The sequence below is a fragment of the Salmo salar genome, chromosome ssa15, assembly GCF_905237065.1.
Source record: "Salmo salar chromosome ssa15, Ssal_v3.1, whole genome shotgun sequence".
NCBI lineage: Eukaryota > Metazoa > Chordata > Actinopteri > Salmoniformes > Salmonidae > Salmo > Salmo salar.
The window spans coordinates 19233241-19248084 of NC_059456.1; the positions used below are offsets into that span (position 1 = coordinate 19233241).

Sequence of the window (14844 nt, forward strand, 5' to 3'; positions counted from 1 at the left end):
TCTCCCCTCAGGTAGGTCCTAGTCTCCCCTCAGGTAGGTCCTAGTCTCCCCTCAGGTAGATCCTAGTCTCCTAGTCTCCCCTCAGGTAGGTTCTAGTCTCCCCTCAGATAGGTTCTAGTCTCCCCTCAGGTAGGTCTTAGTCTCCCATCTCCCCTCAGGTAGGTCCTAGTCTCCCCTCAGGTAGGTCCTAGTCTCCCCTCAGATAGGTCCTAGTCTCCCCTCAGGTAGGTCCTAGTCTCCCATCTCCCCTCAGGTAGGTCCTAGTCTCCCCTCAGGTAGGTCCTAGTCTCCCCTCAGGTAGGTCCTAGTCTCCCCTCAGATAGGTTCTAGTCTCCCCTCAGGTAGTTCCTAGTCTCCCATCTCCCCTCAGATAGGTCCTAGTCTCCCCTCAGGTAGGTCCTAGTCTCCCATCTCCCCTCAGGTAGGTCCTAGTCTCCCATCTCCCCTCAGGTAGGTCCTAGTCTCCCCTCAGGTAGGTCCTAGTCTCCCATCTCCCCTCACGTAGGTCCTAGTCTCCCCTCAGGTAGGTCCTAGTGTCCCATCTCCCCTCAGGTAGGTCCTAGTCTCCCATCTCCCCTCAGGTAGGTCCTAGTCTCCCCTCAGATAGGTCCTAGTCTCCCCTCAGGTAGGTCCTAGTCTCCCCTCAGATAGGTCCTAGTCTCCCCTCAGGTAGGTCCTAGTCTCCCATCTCCCCTCAGGTAGGTCCTAGTCTCCCCTCAGGTAGGTCCTAGTCTCCCCTCAGGTAGGTCCTAGTCTCCCCTCAGATAGGTCCTAGTCTCCCCTCAGCTAGGTCCTAGTCTCCCCTCAGGTAGGTCCTAGTCTCCCATCTCCCCTCAGATAGGTCCTAGTCTCCCCTCAGGTAGGTCCTAGTCTCCCATCTCCCCTCAGGTAGGTCCTAGTCTCCCATCTACCCTCAGGTAGGTCCTAGTCTCCCCTCAGGTAGGTCCTAGTCTCCCATCTCCCCTCAGGTAGGTCCTAGTCTCCCCTCAGGTAGGTCCTAGTCTCCCATCTCCCCTCAGGTAGGTCCTAGTCTCCCCTCAGGTAGGTCCTAGTCTCCACTCAGATAGGTCCTAGTCTCCCCTCAGGTAGGTCCTAGTCTCCCATTTCCCCTCAGATAGGTCCTAGTCTCCCCTCAGGTAGGTCCTAGTCTCCCATCTCCCCTCAGGTAGGTCCTAGTCTCCCCTCAGGTAGGTCCTAGTCTCCCATCTCCCCTCAGGTAGGTCCTAGTCTCCCACCTCCCCTCAGGTAGGTCCTAGTCTCCCCTCAGGTAGGTCCTAGTCTCCCATCTCCCCTATGGTAGGTCCTAGTCTCCTATCTCCCCTCAGGTAGGTCCTAGTCTCCCCTCAGGTAGGTCCTAGTCTCCCATCTCCCCTCAGGTAGGTCCTAGTCTCCCCTCAGATAGGTCCTAGTCTCCCCTCAGGTAGATCCTAGTCTCCCCTCAGATAGGTCCTAGTCTACCCTCAGGTAGGTCCTAGTTTCCCATCTCCCCTCAGGTAGGTCCTAGTCTCCCCTCAGGTAGGTCCTAGTCTCCCCTCAGGTAGGTCCTAGTCTCCCCTCAGATAGGTCCTAGTCTCCCCTCAGCTAGGTCCTAGTCTCCCCTCAGCTAGGTCCTAGTCTCCCCTCAGGTAGGTCCTAGTCTCCCATCTCCCCTCAGATAGGTCCTAGTCTCCCCTCAGGTAGGTCCTAGTCTCCCATCTCCCCTCAGGTAGGTCCTAGTCTCCCATCTCCCCTCAGGTAGGTCCTAGTCTCCCCTCAGGTAGGTCCTAGTCTCCCATCTCCCCTCAGGTAGGTCCTAGTCTCCCCTCAGGTAGGTCCTAGTCTCCCATCTCCCCTCAGGTAGGTCCTAGTCTCCCCTCAGGTAGGTCCTAGTCTCCCATCTCCCCTCAGGTAGGTCCTAGTCTCCCCTCAGGTAGGTCCTAGTCTCCCATCTCCCCTCAGGTAGGTCCTAGTCTCCCCTCAGGTAGGTCCTAGTCTCCCCTCAGGTAGGTCCTACTCTCCCCTCAGATAGGTCCTAGTCTCCCCTCAGGTAGGTCCTAGTCTCCCATTTCCCCTCAGATAGGTCCTAGTCTCCCCTCAGGTAGGTCCTAGTCTCCCACCTCCCCTCAGGTAGGTCCTAGTCTTCCATCTCCCCTCAGGTAGGTCCTAGTCTCCCCTCAGGTAGGTCCTAGTCTCCCATCTCCCCTCAGGTAGGTCCTAGTCTCCCATCTCCCCTCACGTAGGTCCTAGTCTCCCCTCAGGTAGGTCCTAGTCTCCCATCTCCCCTCAGGTAGGTCCTAGTCTCCCATCTCCCCTCAGGTAGGTCCTAGTCTCCCCTCAGGTAGGTCCTAGTCTCCCATCTCTCCTCAGGTAGGTCCTAGTCTCCCCTCAGGTAGGTCCTAGTCTCCCCTCAGGTAGGTCCTAGTCTCCCATCTCCCCTCAGGTAGGTCCTAGTCTCCCCTCAGGTAGGTCCTAGTCTCCTAGTCTCCTCTCAGGTAGGTCCTAGTCTCCCCTCAGGTAGGTCCTAGTCTCCCCTCAGCTAGGTCCTAGTCTCCCCTCAGGTAGGTCCTAGTCTCCTAGTCTCCCCTCAGGTAGGTCCTAGTCTCCCCTCAGCTAGGTCCTAGTCTCCCCTCAGTTAGGTCCTAGTCTCCTAGTCTCCCCTCAGGTAGGTCCTAGTCTCCCCTCAGGTAGATCCTAGTCTCCCCTCAGGTAGGTCCTAGTCTCCCCTCAGGTAGGTCCTAGTCTCCCCTCAGATAGGTCCTAGTCTCCCCTCAGGTAGGTCCTAGTCTCCCATCTCCCCTCAGGTAGGTCCTAGTCTCCCCTCAGGTAGGTCCTAGTCTCCCCTCAGGTAGGTCCTAGTCTCCCCTCAGATAGGTCCTAGTCTCCCCTCAGCTAGGTCCTAGTCTACCCTTAGGTAGGTCCTAGTCTCCCATCTCCCCTCAGATAGGTCCTAGTCTCCCCTCAGGTAGGTCTTAGTCTCCCATCTCCCCTCAGGTAGGTCCTAGTCTCCCATCTCCCCTCAGGTAGGTCCTAGTCTCCCCTCAGGTAGGTCCTAGTCTCCCATCTCCCCTCAGGTAGGTCCTAGTCTCCCCTCAGGTAGGTCCTAGTCTCCCATCTCCCCTCAGGTAGGTCCTAGTCTCCCCTCAGGTAGGTCCTAGTCTCCCATCTCCCCTCAGGTAGGTCCTAATCTCCCTTCAGGTAGGTCCTTGTCTCCCATCTCCCCTCAGGTAGGTCCTAGTCTCCCATCTCCCCTCAGGTAGGTCCTAGTCTCCCCTCAGGTAGGTCCTAGTCTCCCATCTCCCCTCAGGTAGGTTCTAGTCTACCCTCAGGTAGGTCCTAGTCTCCCATCTCCCCTATGGTAGGTCCTAGTCTCCCCTCAGGTAGGTCCTAGTCTCCCATCTCCCCTCAGGTAGGTCCTAGTCTCCCATCTCCCCTCAGGTAGGTCCTAGTCTCCCCTCAGGTAGGTCCTAGTCTCCCATCTCCCCTCAGGTAAGTCCTAGTCTCCCATCTCCCCTCAGGTAGGTCCTAGTCTCCCCTCAGGTAGGTCCTAGTCTCCCCTCAGGTAGGTCCTAGTCTCCCATCTCCCCTCAGGTAGGTCCTAGTCTCCCCTCAGGTAGGTCCTTGTCTCCTAGTCTCCTCTCAGGTAGGTCCTAGTCTCCCCTCTGGTAGGTCCTAGTCTCCCCTCAGCTAGGTCCTAGTCTCCCCTCAGGTAGGTCCTAGTCTCCCATCTCCCCTCAGGTAGGTCCTAGTCTCCCATCTCCCCTCAGGTAGGTCTTAGTCTCCCCTCAGGTAGGTCCTAGTCTCCCATCTCCCCTCAGGTAGGTCCTAGTCTCCCCTCAGGTAGTTCCTAGTCTCCCCTCAGGTAGGTCCTAGTCTCCCCTCAGGTAGGTCCTAGTCTCCCATCTCCCCTCAGGTAGGTCCTAGTCTCCCCTCAGGTAGGTCCTAGTCTCCTAGTCTCCCCTCAGGTAGGTCCTAGTCTCCCCTCAGGTAGGTCCTAGTCTCCCCTCAGGTAGGTCCTAGTCTCCCCTCAGGTAGGTCCTAGTCTCCCCTCAGGTAGGTCCTAGTCTCCCCTCAGGTAGGTCCTAGTCTCCCCTCAGGTAGGTCCTAGTCTCCTAGTCTCCCCTCAGGTAGGTTCTAGTCTCCCCTCAGATAGGTCCTAGTCTCCCCTCAGGTAGGTCCTAGTCTCCCATCTCCCCTCAGGTAGGTCCTAGTCTCCCCTCAGGTAGGTCCTAGTCTCCCCTCAGCTAGGTCCTAGTCTCCCCTCAGGTAGGTCCTAGTCTCCCTCAGATAGGTCCTAGTCTCCCCTCAGGTAGGTCCTAGTCTCCCATCTCCCCTCAGGTAGGTCCTAGTCTCCCCTCAGGTAGGTCCTAGTCTCCCATCTCCCCTCAGGTAGGTCCTGGTCTCCCCTCAGGTAGGTCCTAGTCTCCCCTCAGATAGGTCCTAGTCTCCCCTCAGGTAGGTCCTAGTCTCCCATCTCCCCTCAGGTAGGTCCTAGTCTCCCCTCAGGTAGGTCCTAGTCTCCCCTCAGGTAGGTCCTAGTCTCCCCTCAGGTAGGTCCTAGTCTCCCCTCAGATAGGTCCTAGTCTCCCCTCAGGTAGGTCCTAGTCTCCCATCTCCCTTCAGGTAGGTCCTCGTCTCCCCTCAGGTAGGTCCTAGTCTCCCATCTCCCCTCAGATAGGTCCTAATCTCCCCTCAGGTAGGTCCTAGTCTCCCATCTCCCCTCAGGTAGGTCCTAGTCTCCCATCTCCCCTCAGGTAGGTCCTAGTCTCCCCTCAGCTAGGTCCTAGTCTCCCATCTCCCCTCACGTAGGTCCTAGTCTCCCCTCAGGTAGGTCCTAGTCTCCCATCTCCCCTCAGGTAGGTCCTAGTCTCCCCTCAGATAGGTCCTAGTCTCCCCTCAGGTAGGTCCTAGTCTCCCCTCAGGTAGGTCCTAGTCTCCCCTCAGATAGGTCCTAGTCTCCCCTCAGGTAAGTCCTAGTCTCCCATCTCCCCTCAGGTAGGTCCTAGTCTCCCATCTCCCCTCAGGTAGGTACTAGTCTCCCATCTCCCCTCAGGTAGGTCCTAGTCTCCCCTCAGGTAGGTCCTAGTCTCCCATCTCCCCTCAGGTAGGTCCTAGTCTCCCCTCAGGTAGGTCCTAGTCTCCCATCTCCCCTCAGGTAGGTCCTAGTCTCCCCTCAGGTAGGTCCTAGTCTCCCATCTCCCCTCAGGTAGGTCCTAGTCTCCCCTCAGGTAGGTCCTAGTCTCCCATCTCCCCTCAGGTAGGTCCTAGTCTCCCCTCAGGTAGGTCCTAGTCTCCCCTCAGGTAGGTCCTACTCTCCCCTCAGATAGGTCCTAGTCTCCACTCAGGTAGGTACTAGTCTCCCATTTCCCCTCAGATAGGTCCTAGTCTCCCCTCAGGTAGGTCCTAGTCTCCCACCTCCCCTCAGGTAGGTCCTAGTCTTCCATCTCCCCTCAGGTAGGTCCTAGTCTCCCCTCAGGTAGGTCCTAGTCTCCCCATCTCCCCTCAGGTAGGTCCTAGTCTCCCATCTCCCCTCAGGTAGGTCCTAGTCTCCCATCTCCCCTCACGTAGGTCCTAGTCTCCCCTCAGGTAGGTCCTAGTCTCCCATCTCCCCTCAGGTAGGTCCTAGTCTCCCATCTCCCCTCAGGTAGGTCCTAGTCTCCCCTCAGGTAGGTCCTAGTCTCCCATCTCTCCTCAGGTAGGTCCTAGTCTCCCCTCAGGTAGGTCCTAGTCTCCCCTCAGGTAGGTCCTAGTCTCCCATCTCCCCTCAGGTAGGTCCTAGTCTCCCCTCAGGTAGGTCCTAGTCTCCTAGTCTCCTCTCAGGTAGGTCCTAGTCTCCCCTCAGGTAGGTCCTAGTCTCCCCTCAGCTAGGTCCTAGTCTCCCCTCAGGTAGGTCCTAGTCTCCTAGTCTCCCCTCAGGTAGGTCCTAGTCTCCCCTCAGCTAGGTCCTAGTCTCCCCTCAGGTAGGTCCTAGTCTCCTAGTCTCCCCTCAGATAGGTCCTAGTCTCCCCTCAGGTAGATCCTAGTCTCTCCTCAGGTAGGTCCTAGTCTCCCCTCAGGTAGGTCCTAGTCTCCCCTCAGGTAGGTCCTAGTCTCCCCTCAGGTAGGTCCTAGTCTCCTAGTCTCCCCTCAGGTAGGTTCTAGTCTCCCCTCAGGTAGGTCCTAGTCTCCCATCTCCCCTCCGTTAGGTCCTAGTCTCCCATCTCCCCTCAGGTAGGTCCTAGTCTCCCCTCAGATAGGTCCTAGTCTCCCCTCAGGTAGGTCCTAGTCTCCCATCTCCCCTCAGGTAGGTCCTAGTCTCCCCTCAGGTAGGTCCTAGTCTCCCCTCAGGTAGGTCCTAGTCTCCCCTCAGATAGGTCCTAGTCTCCCCTCAGCTAGGTCCTAGTCTACCCTTAGGTAGGTCCTAGTCTCCCATCTCCCCTCAGATAGGTCCTAGTCTCCCCTCAGGTAGGTCTTAGTCTCCCATCTCCCCTCAGGTAGGTCCTAGTCTCTCATCTCCCCTCAGGTAGGTCCTAGTCTCCCCTCAGGTAGTTCCTAGTCTCCCCTCAGGTAGGTCCTAGTCTCCCCTCAGGTAGGTCCTAGTCTCCCATCTCCCCTCAGGTAGGTCCTAGTCTCCCCTCAGGTAGGTCCTAGTCTCCTAGTCTCCTCTCAGGTAGGTCCTAGTCTCCCCTCAGGTAGGTCCTAGTCTCCCCTCAGCTAGGTCCTAGTCTCCCCTCAGGTAGGTCCTAGTCTCCTAGTCTCCCCTCAGGTAGGTCCTAGTCTCCCCTCAGCTAGGTCCTAGTCTCCCCTCAGGTAGGTCCTAGTCTCCTAGTTTCCCCTCAGGTAGGTCCTAGTCTCCCCTCAGGTAGGTCCTAGTCTCCCCTCAGGTAGGTCCTAGTCTCCCCTCAGGTAGGTCCTAGTCTCCCCTCAGGTAGGTCCTAGTCTCCCCTCAGGTAGGTCCTAGTCTCCCCTCAGGTAGGTCCTAGTCTCCTAGTCTCCCCTCAGGTAGGTTCTAGTCTCCCCTCAGATAGGTCCTAGTCTCCCCTCAGGTAGGTCCTAGTCTCCCATCTCCCCTCAGGTAGGTCCTAGTCTCCCCTCAGGTAGGTCCTAGTCTCCCCTCAGCTAGGTCCTAGTCTCCCCTCAGGTAGGTCCTAGTCTCCCCTCAGATAGGTCCTAGTCTCCCCTCAGGTAGGTCCTAGTCTCCCATCTCCCCTCAGGTAGGTCCTAGTCTCCCCTCAGGTAGGTCCTAGTCTCCCCTCAGGTAGGTCCTAGTCTCCCGTCTCCCCTCAGGTAGGTCCTGGTCTCCCCTCAGGTAGGTCCTAGTCTCCCCTCAGATAGGTCCTAGTCTCCCCTCAGGTAGGTCCTAGTCTCCCATCTCCCCTCAGGTAGGTCCTAGTCTCCCCTCAGGTAGGTCCTAGTCTCCCCTCAGGTAGGTCCTAGTCTCCCCTCAGGTAGGTGCTAGTCTCCCATCTCCCCTCAGGTAGGTCCTAGTCTCCCCTCAGGTATGTCCTAGTCTCCCCTCAGGTAGGTCCTTGTCTCCCATCTCCCCTCAGGTAGGTCCTAGTCTCCCCTCAGGTAGGTCCTAGTCTCCCATCTCCCTTCAGGTAGGTCCTCGTCTCCCCTCAGGTAGGTCCTAGTCTCCCATCTCCCCTCAGATAGGTCCTAATCTCCCCTCAGGTAGGTCCTAGTCTCCCATCTCCCCTCAGGTAGGTCCTAGTCTCCCATCTCCCCTCAGGTAGGTCCTAGTCTCCCCTCAGCTAGGTCCTAGTCTCCCATCTCCCCTCACGTAGGTCCTAGTCTCCCCTCAGGTAGGTCCTAGTCTCCCATCTCCCCTCAGGTAGGTCCTAGTCTCCCCTCAGATAGGTCCTAGTCTCCCCTCAGGTAGGTCCTAGTCTCCCCTCAGGTAGGTCCTAGTCTCCCCTCAGATAGGTCCTAGTCTCCCCTCAGGTAGGTCCTAGTCTCCCATCTCCCCTCAGGTAGGTCCTAGTCTCCCCTCAGGTAGGTCCTAGTCTCCCCTCAGGTAGTTCCTAGTCTCCCCTCAGATAGGTCCTAGTCTACCCTCAGCTAGGTCCTAGTCTCCCCTCAGGTAGGTCCTAGTCTCCCATCTCCCCTCAGATAGGTCCTAGTCTCCCCTCAGGTAGGTCCTAGTCTCCCATCTCCCCTCAGGTAGGTTCTAGTCTCCCATCTCCCCTCAGGTAGGTCCTAGTCTCCCCTCAGGTAGGTCCTAGTCTCCCATCTCCCCTCAGGTAGGTCCTAGTCTCCCATCTCCCCTCAGGTAGGTCCTAGTCTCCCCTCAGGTAGGTCCTAGTCTCCCATCTCCCCTATGGTAGGTCCTAGTCTCTCATCTCCCCTCAGGTAGGTTCAAGTCTCCCATCTCCCCTCAGGTAGGTCCTAGTCTCCCCTCAGGTAGGTCCTAGTCTCCCATCTCCCCTCAGGTAGGTCCTAGTCTCCTAGTCTCCCCTCAGGTAGGTCCTAGTCTCCCCTCAGGTAGGTCCTAGTCTCCCATCTCCCCTCAGGTAGGTCCTAGTCTCCCCTCAGGTAGGTCCTAGTCTCCCCTCAGGTAGGTCCTAGTCTCCCCTCAGCTAGGTCCTAGTCTCCCCTCAGGTAGGTCCTAGTCTCCCCTCAGATAGGTCCTAGTCTCCCCTCAGGTAGGTCCTAGTCTCCCATCTCCCCTCAGGTAGGTCCTAGTCTCCCCTCAGATAGGTCCTAGTCTCCCCTCAGGTAGGTCCTAGTCTCCCCATCTCCCCTCAGGTAGGTCCTAGTCTCCCCTCAGGTAGGTCCTAGTCTCCCCTCAGGTAGGTCCTAGTCTCCCATCTCCCCTCAGGTAGGTCCTAGTCTCCCCTCAGGTAGGTCCTAGTCTCCCCTCAGGTAGGTCCTAGTCTCCCCTCAGGTAGGTCCTAGTCTCCCATCTCCCCTATGGTAGGTCCTAGTCTCTCATCTCCCCTCAGGTAGGTTCAAGTCTCCCATCTCCCCTCAGGTAGGTCCTAGTCTCCCCTCAGGTAGGTCCTAGTCTCCCATCTCCCCTCAGGTAGGTCCTAGTCTCCTAGTCTCCCCTCAGGTAGGTCCTAGTCTCCCCTCAGGTAGGTCCTAGTCTCCCCATCTCCCCTCAGGTAGGTCCTAGTCTCCCCTCAGGTAGGTCCTAGTCTCCCCTCAGGTAGGTCCTAGTCTCCCCTCAGCTAGGTCCTAGTCTCCCCTCAGGTAGGTCCTAGTCTCCCCTCAGATAGGTCCTAGTCTCCCCTCAGTTAGGTCATAGTCTCCCATCTCCCCTCAGGTAGGTCCTAGTCTCCCCTCAGGTAGGTCCTAGTCTCCCCTCAGGTAGGTCCTAGTCTCCCATCTCCCCTCAGGTAGGTCCTGGTCTCCCCTCAGGTAGGTCCTAGTCTCCCCTCAGATAGGTCCTAGTCTCCCCTCAGGTAGGTCCTAGTCTCCCATCTCCCCTCAGGTAGGTCCTAGTCTCCCCTCAGGTAGGTCCTAGTCTCCCCTCAGGTAGGTCCTAGTCTCCCATCTCCCCTCAGGTAGGTCCTAGTCTCTCCTCAGGTAGGTCCTAGTCTCCCCTCAGGTAGGTCCTAGTCTCCCATCTCCCCTCAGGTAGGTCCTAGTCTCCCCTCAGGTAGGTCCTAGTCTCCCCTCAGATAGGTCCTAGTCTCCCCTCAGGTAGGTCCTAGTCTCCCATCTCCCTTCAGGTAGGTCCTCGTCTCCCCTCAGGTAGGTCCTAGTCTCCCATCTCCCCTCAGATAGGTCCTAATCTCCCCTCAGGTAGGTCCTAGTCTCCCATCTCCCATCAGGTAGGTCCTAGTCTCCCATCTCCCCTCAGGTAGGTCCTAGTCTCCCCTCAGGTAGGTCCTAGTCTCCCATCTCCCCTCACGTAGGTCCTAGTCTCCCCTCAGGTAGGTCCTAGTCTCCCATCTCCCCTCAGGTAGGTCCTAGTCTCCCCTCAGATAGGTCCTAGTCTCCCCTCAGGTAGGTCCTAGTCTCCCCTCAGGTAGGTCCTAGTCTCCCCTCAGATAGGTCCTAGTCTCCCCTCAGGTAGGTCCTAGTCTCCCATCTCCCCTCAGGTAGGTCCTAGTCTCCCCTCAGGTATGTCCTAGTCTCCCCTCAGGTAGTTCCTAGTCTCCCCTCAGATAGGTCCTAGTCTCCCCTCAGCTAGGTCCTAGTCTCCCCTCAGGTAGGTCCTAGTCTCCCATCTCCCCTCAGATAGGTCCTAGTCTCCCATCTCCCCTCAGGTAGGTCCTAGTCTCCCTTCAGGTAGGTCCTAGTCTCCCATCTCCCCTCAGGTAGGTCCTAGTCTCCCATCTCCCCTCAGGTAGGTCCTAGTCTCCCATCTCCCCTATGGTAGGTCCTAGTCTCTCATCTCCCCTCATGTAGGTCCTAGTCTCCCATCTCCCCTCAGGTAGGTCCTAGTCTCCCCTCAGGTAGGTCCTAGTCTCCCATCTCCCCTCAGGTAGGTCCTAGTCTCCCATCTCCCCTCAGGTAGGTCCTAGTCTCCCCTCAGGTAGGTCCTAGTCTCCCCTCAGGTAGGTCCTAGTCTCCCATCTCCCCTCAGGTAGGTCCTAGTCTCCCCTCAGGTAGGTCCTAGTCTCCCATCTCCCCTCAGGCAGGTCCTTGTCTCCCATCTCCCCTCAGGTAAGTAGATTAACAGAGAATGTTTGGGATGTTACCGTAGTAAACAGCTGGCTAGTTAGAGGTGACGCAAGTAGCGTTTCAATTGGTGACATCAGTCACTCAGAACTTGTAAGTATTTGTTGTTTCCCTTTGCTCTGCAAGAGCCACTGCTTTTTTTTGGATGCAATAACTAATGATGCGTTGTTGGTGACTGTTGTTCGATGTGTTCAGAGGGTCCCAGGTTCGAGCCCAGGTTTGGGCAAGAGAGACGGAAGCAATACTGTTTCAATTTCTAGCTAACGTCCCCATCTAGTGGAGGTTTTGGAACATCACAGGTTGTTACAACTGAAAATAGTCCAGATTTCACATACATAAATATATTTTATGTTAGTAAAAGTTACAAAAATTCAGTAAAATGTTATATGAAATTAACAAAACAAATTAATTTCTCAAAGTTGACCATTCACAATGGACAGAAATTAAAACGACCAAACATGGCATAGTACATTTCTGCATCCATACTGCATGCAAGAACAAAAAAAAACGGTATTTTCAAAAGCAAATAAAATCCATATTCCGAAACACTATGCCCTTTCATAGATGAACATCAACTGTTAAAACATGTTTAAACTATTTTACTCAATCAATAAAGCTACAGACAGTTTAGATAGAAGTCTCAGTCCACCACTGGGAGAAGAATGGGGGACAAGGGGTCATTCCTCCATTACCTGAAGCTCAATACCAGAGGCTTTCTTTAAGTTCTATACAGAGAACAAAACAACAGCAAACACATCAGAGAACATGACAGACCATTCTATAGAAAACCTTAAATGTGAAATTGTTGAAACGCGGGTTTATATGGACAAGAGGATTTATGTCAAAGGACTATTTATGACCTGATTCCATTTCAGTTGACAGATCTGAAGGACAGAATATGTTAATGTAATTTATAGTATGCTCCAATTGGCCTATGGATGGATTGGTGCCCTCATCAATATTAGAAATAGATCTATCAAGGATTTTAGATCTGTGAACATTGAAGGTGTGGAAGATAGGGACATAAATTGAACTAAAAAGGAACCAATCCCTGTGATTCTCACCTGCTATTGGGCGGTTCTTCCTGGTTTTGTAAATAGTACCTATGGCAACCATGATGGTCTGTGCCACAAAGATAACTATGTCGATGGTCAACTGGACACTGTTAGTGGTACCTGGACAATAGGACAGACAGTGATCAAACACAAACCATGATGTCTTAATACACAGAAACTATGTTTTAAGTGAGAAGTAGGGAAGGTCTGAAGCTGAAAATGTAAAGCAAGGTTTGTATAGAGGATGCTAATTACAATTACCAACAGTCTTTTAGTTGTGCATAAATGAAGATTTTGGTTGCTCAGACTAAATAACATCTTACCAAGTGCACCTGGAGAAGTGGGATTTGGCATCACAGAGGGAACAGGACTTGGGCCTGTTGGTCACGTTAGAAAATGGGGGAATGTCAGTGTTGGCTGGTGGCACTTAAAATTAGAAGACGGGCTCACAGAAATGGCTGGAACGGAATAAATGGAATGGTATCAAACACATTAAACATGTGGTTTCCATGTTGATACCGTTCCATTCCAGTCATTATTGTGAGCCTGTCCTCCCCTCACCACCCTTCTCTGGAATACAGACAACCAACATGCAATCAAAAAAGGCTGATTTATAACTACTTGATGAAATGGTATCGATATCTATGTGATAGTGTCTACCTGAGAATGTAATTGAGGAGCAGTTTGGATAAACCACGTTGGGACACGGCAAACTGACGTCGTTTCCCACATTGGAGTACAGAGGTCAACACTGGATAGAAAGAACTCGTTTCTTCTTCTTTTGTACATTTAGTTTTTTGTTTAGTTCAGTTACATGCTGAAATACAAATCCCGTGTTAAATAAATAAATACATACATCATTAAAACAATTTAATGCTGAACTTTAGGCAAATAAAACCAAGACAGGTGCTTATAGTGAACGATGAAACTCACCATATTTTGAGTTGAATGTATGACTCAAGTGTTTGAGACGTTGTTTAAACGGCAGTCCAAGAAGCCCCTTTCCCCCATAGCAGGGTTTGAGACGTTGTTTAAACTGCAGTCCAAGAAGCCCCTTTCCCCTATAGCAGGGTTTGAGACGTTGTTTAAACGGCAGTCCAAGAAGCCCCTTTCCCCCACAGCAGGGTTTGAGACGTTGTTTAAACTGCAGTCCAAGAAGCCCCTTTCCCCTATAGCAGGGTTTGAGACGTTGTTTAAACGGCAGTCCAAGAAGCCCCTTTCCCCACAGCAGGGTTTGAGACGTTGTTTAAACTGCAGTCCAAGAAGCCCCTTTCCCCTATAGCAGGGTTTGAGACGTTGTTTAAACGGCAGTCCAAGAAGCCCCTTTCCCCCACAGCAGGGTTGGAGACGTTGTTTAAACGGCAGTCCAAGAAGCCCCTTTCCCCCATAGCAGGGTTTGAGACATTGTTTAAACGGCAGTCCAAGAAGCCCCTTTCCCCCATAGCAGGGTTTGAGACGTTGTTTAAACTGCAGTCCAAGAAGCCCCTTTCCCCTATAGCAGGGTTTGAGACGTTGTTTAAATGGCAGTCCAAGAAGCCCCTTTCCCCCATAGCAGGGTTGGAGACGTTGTTTAAACGGCAGTCCAAGAAGCCCCTTTCCCCCATAGCAGGGTTTGAGATGTTGTTTAAACGACAGTACAAGCCCCCCCCCCATAACATTCAGTAAGTTACGAGTCAAGAGAAGAGCAGTGATCACTAGTTCCATCAGAAGTCTATTATGTCTGTCCACAGCCATGACCTCTCTGTGTCTCTGTCTGTATGATCTCTGTCTGTATGATCTCTGTCTCTATGATCTCTGTGTCTCTGTCTGTATGATCTCTGTCTGTATGATCTCTGTCTGTATGATCTCTGTGTATGTCTGTATGATCTCTGTGCAGTAATACCCTATGGGGACATTTTATTGAATTCAATCACTTTTTGACAGAATCCCTTTTGATTTACAGTTGAAGTCGGAAGTATACGTAGCCAAATACATTTAAACTCAGTTTTTCACAATTCCTGACATTTAATCCTAGTAAAAATTCACTGTCTTAGGTCAGTTAGGATCCCCACTTTATTGTAAGAATGTGAAATGTCTGAATAATAGTAGAGAGAATGATTTATTTCAGCTTTTGTTTCTTTCATCACATTCCCAGTGGGTCAGAAGTTTACATACACTCAATTAGTATTTGGTAGCATTGCCTTTAAATTGTTTACTTGGGTCAAACGTTTCGGGTAGCCTTCCACAAGCTACCCACAATAAGTTGGGTGAATTTTGACCCATTCCTCCTGACAGAGCTGGTGTAAATGAGTCAGGTTTGTAGGCCTCCTTGCTTGCACACGCTTTTTCAGTTCTGCCCACATATTTTTATAGGATTGAGGTCAGGGCTTTGTGATGGCCACTCCAATACCTTGACTTTGTTGTCCTCAAGCCATTTTGCCACAACTTTGGAAGCATGCTTGGGGTCATTGTCCATTTGGAAGACCCATTTGCGACCAAGCTTTAACTTCCTGACTGATGTCTTGAGATGTTCCTTCAATATATCCACATAATTTTCCTACCTCATGATGCCATCTATTTTGTGAAGTGCACCAGTCCCTCCTGCAGCAAAGAACCCCCACAACATGATGCTGCCACCCCCGTGCTTCACAGTTGGGATGGTGTTCTTCGGCTTGTAAGCCTCCCCCTTTTCCTCCAAACATAACGATGGTCATTATGGCCAAACAGTTCTATTTAAGTGAAATAATCTGTCTGTAAACAATTGTTGGAAATGTACTTGTGTCACGCACAAAGTAGATGTCCTAACCGACTTGACAAAACTATAGTTTGTTAACAAGAAATTTGTGGAGTGTTTGAAAAACTAGTTTTAATGACTCCAACCTAAGTGCATGTAAACTTCCGACTTCAACTGTGGCAGGGTTGGAATTATGTTGAATATCATATTTGATTAGTCATATTTTATTTGAACTTGTTTCAATGTTGACAGTAAAATTGTATATTTGAATCAATGTCATTGTTGCAATGTCAGGCCATCAACCTAAATGAAGACATACCTACCTGTATTGAAATAAAATGTGAATCCACAGTCCAACGATTTCTGCCTGAACAGTGACTCCTACTGGTGTATGAAGACTAATGTATTTCAGTGAGAACTAGTCTACTGTACCATCCAGATACCTACCTCTATGTACCCTGCTTAGCTTTGAAAATAAGCTGTGTTCGT

At 52.8% G+C, this 14844-nt stretch overlaps 1 protein-coding gene across 2 annotated transcripts in view; it reads left to right on the forward strand.

Annotated features, from left to right (window-relative positions):
• Positions 1 to 14844, forward strand: part of LOC106571024 (neuronal acetylcholine receptor subunit alpha-2) — a 61642-nt gene that overhangs the window by 38868 nt on the left and 7930 nt on the right. The window lies entirely within an intron of this gene.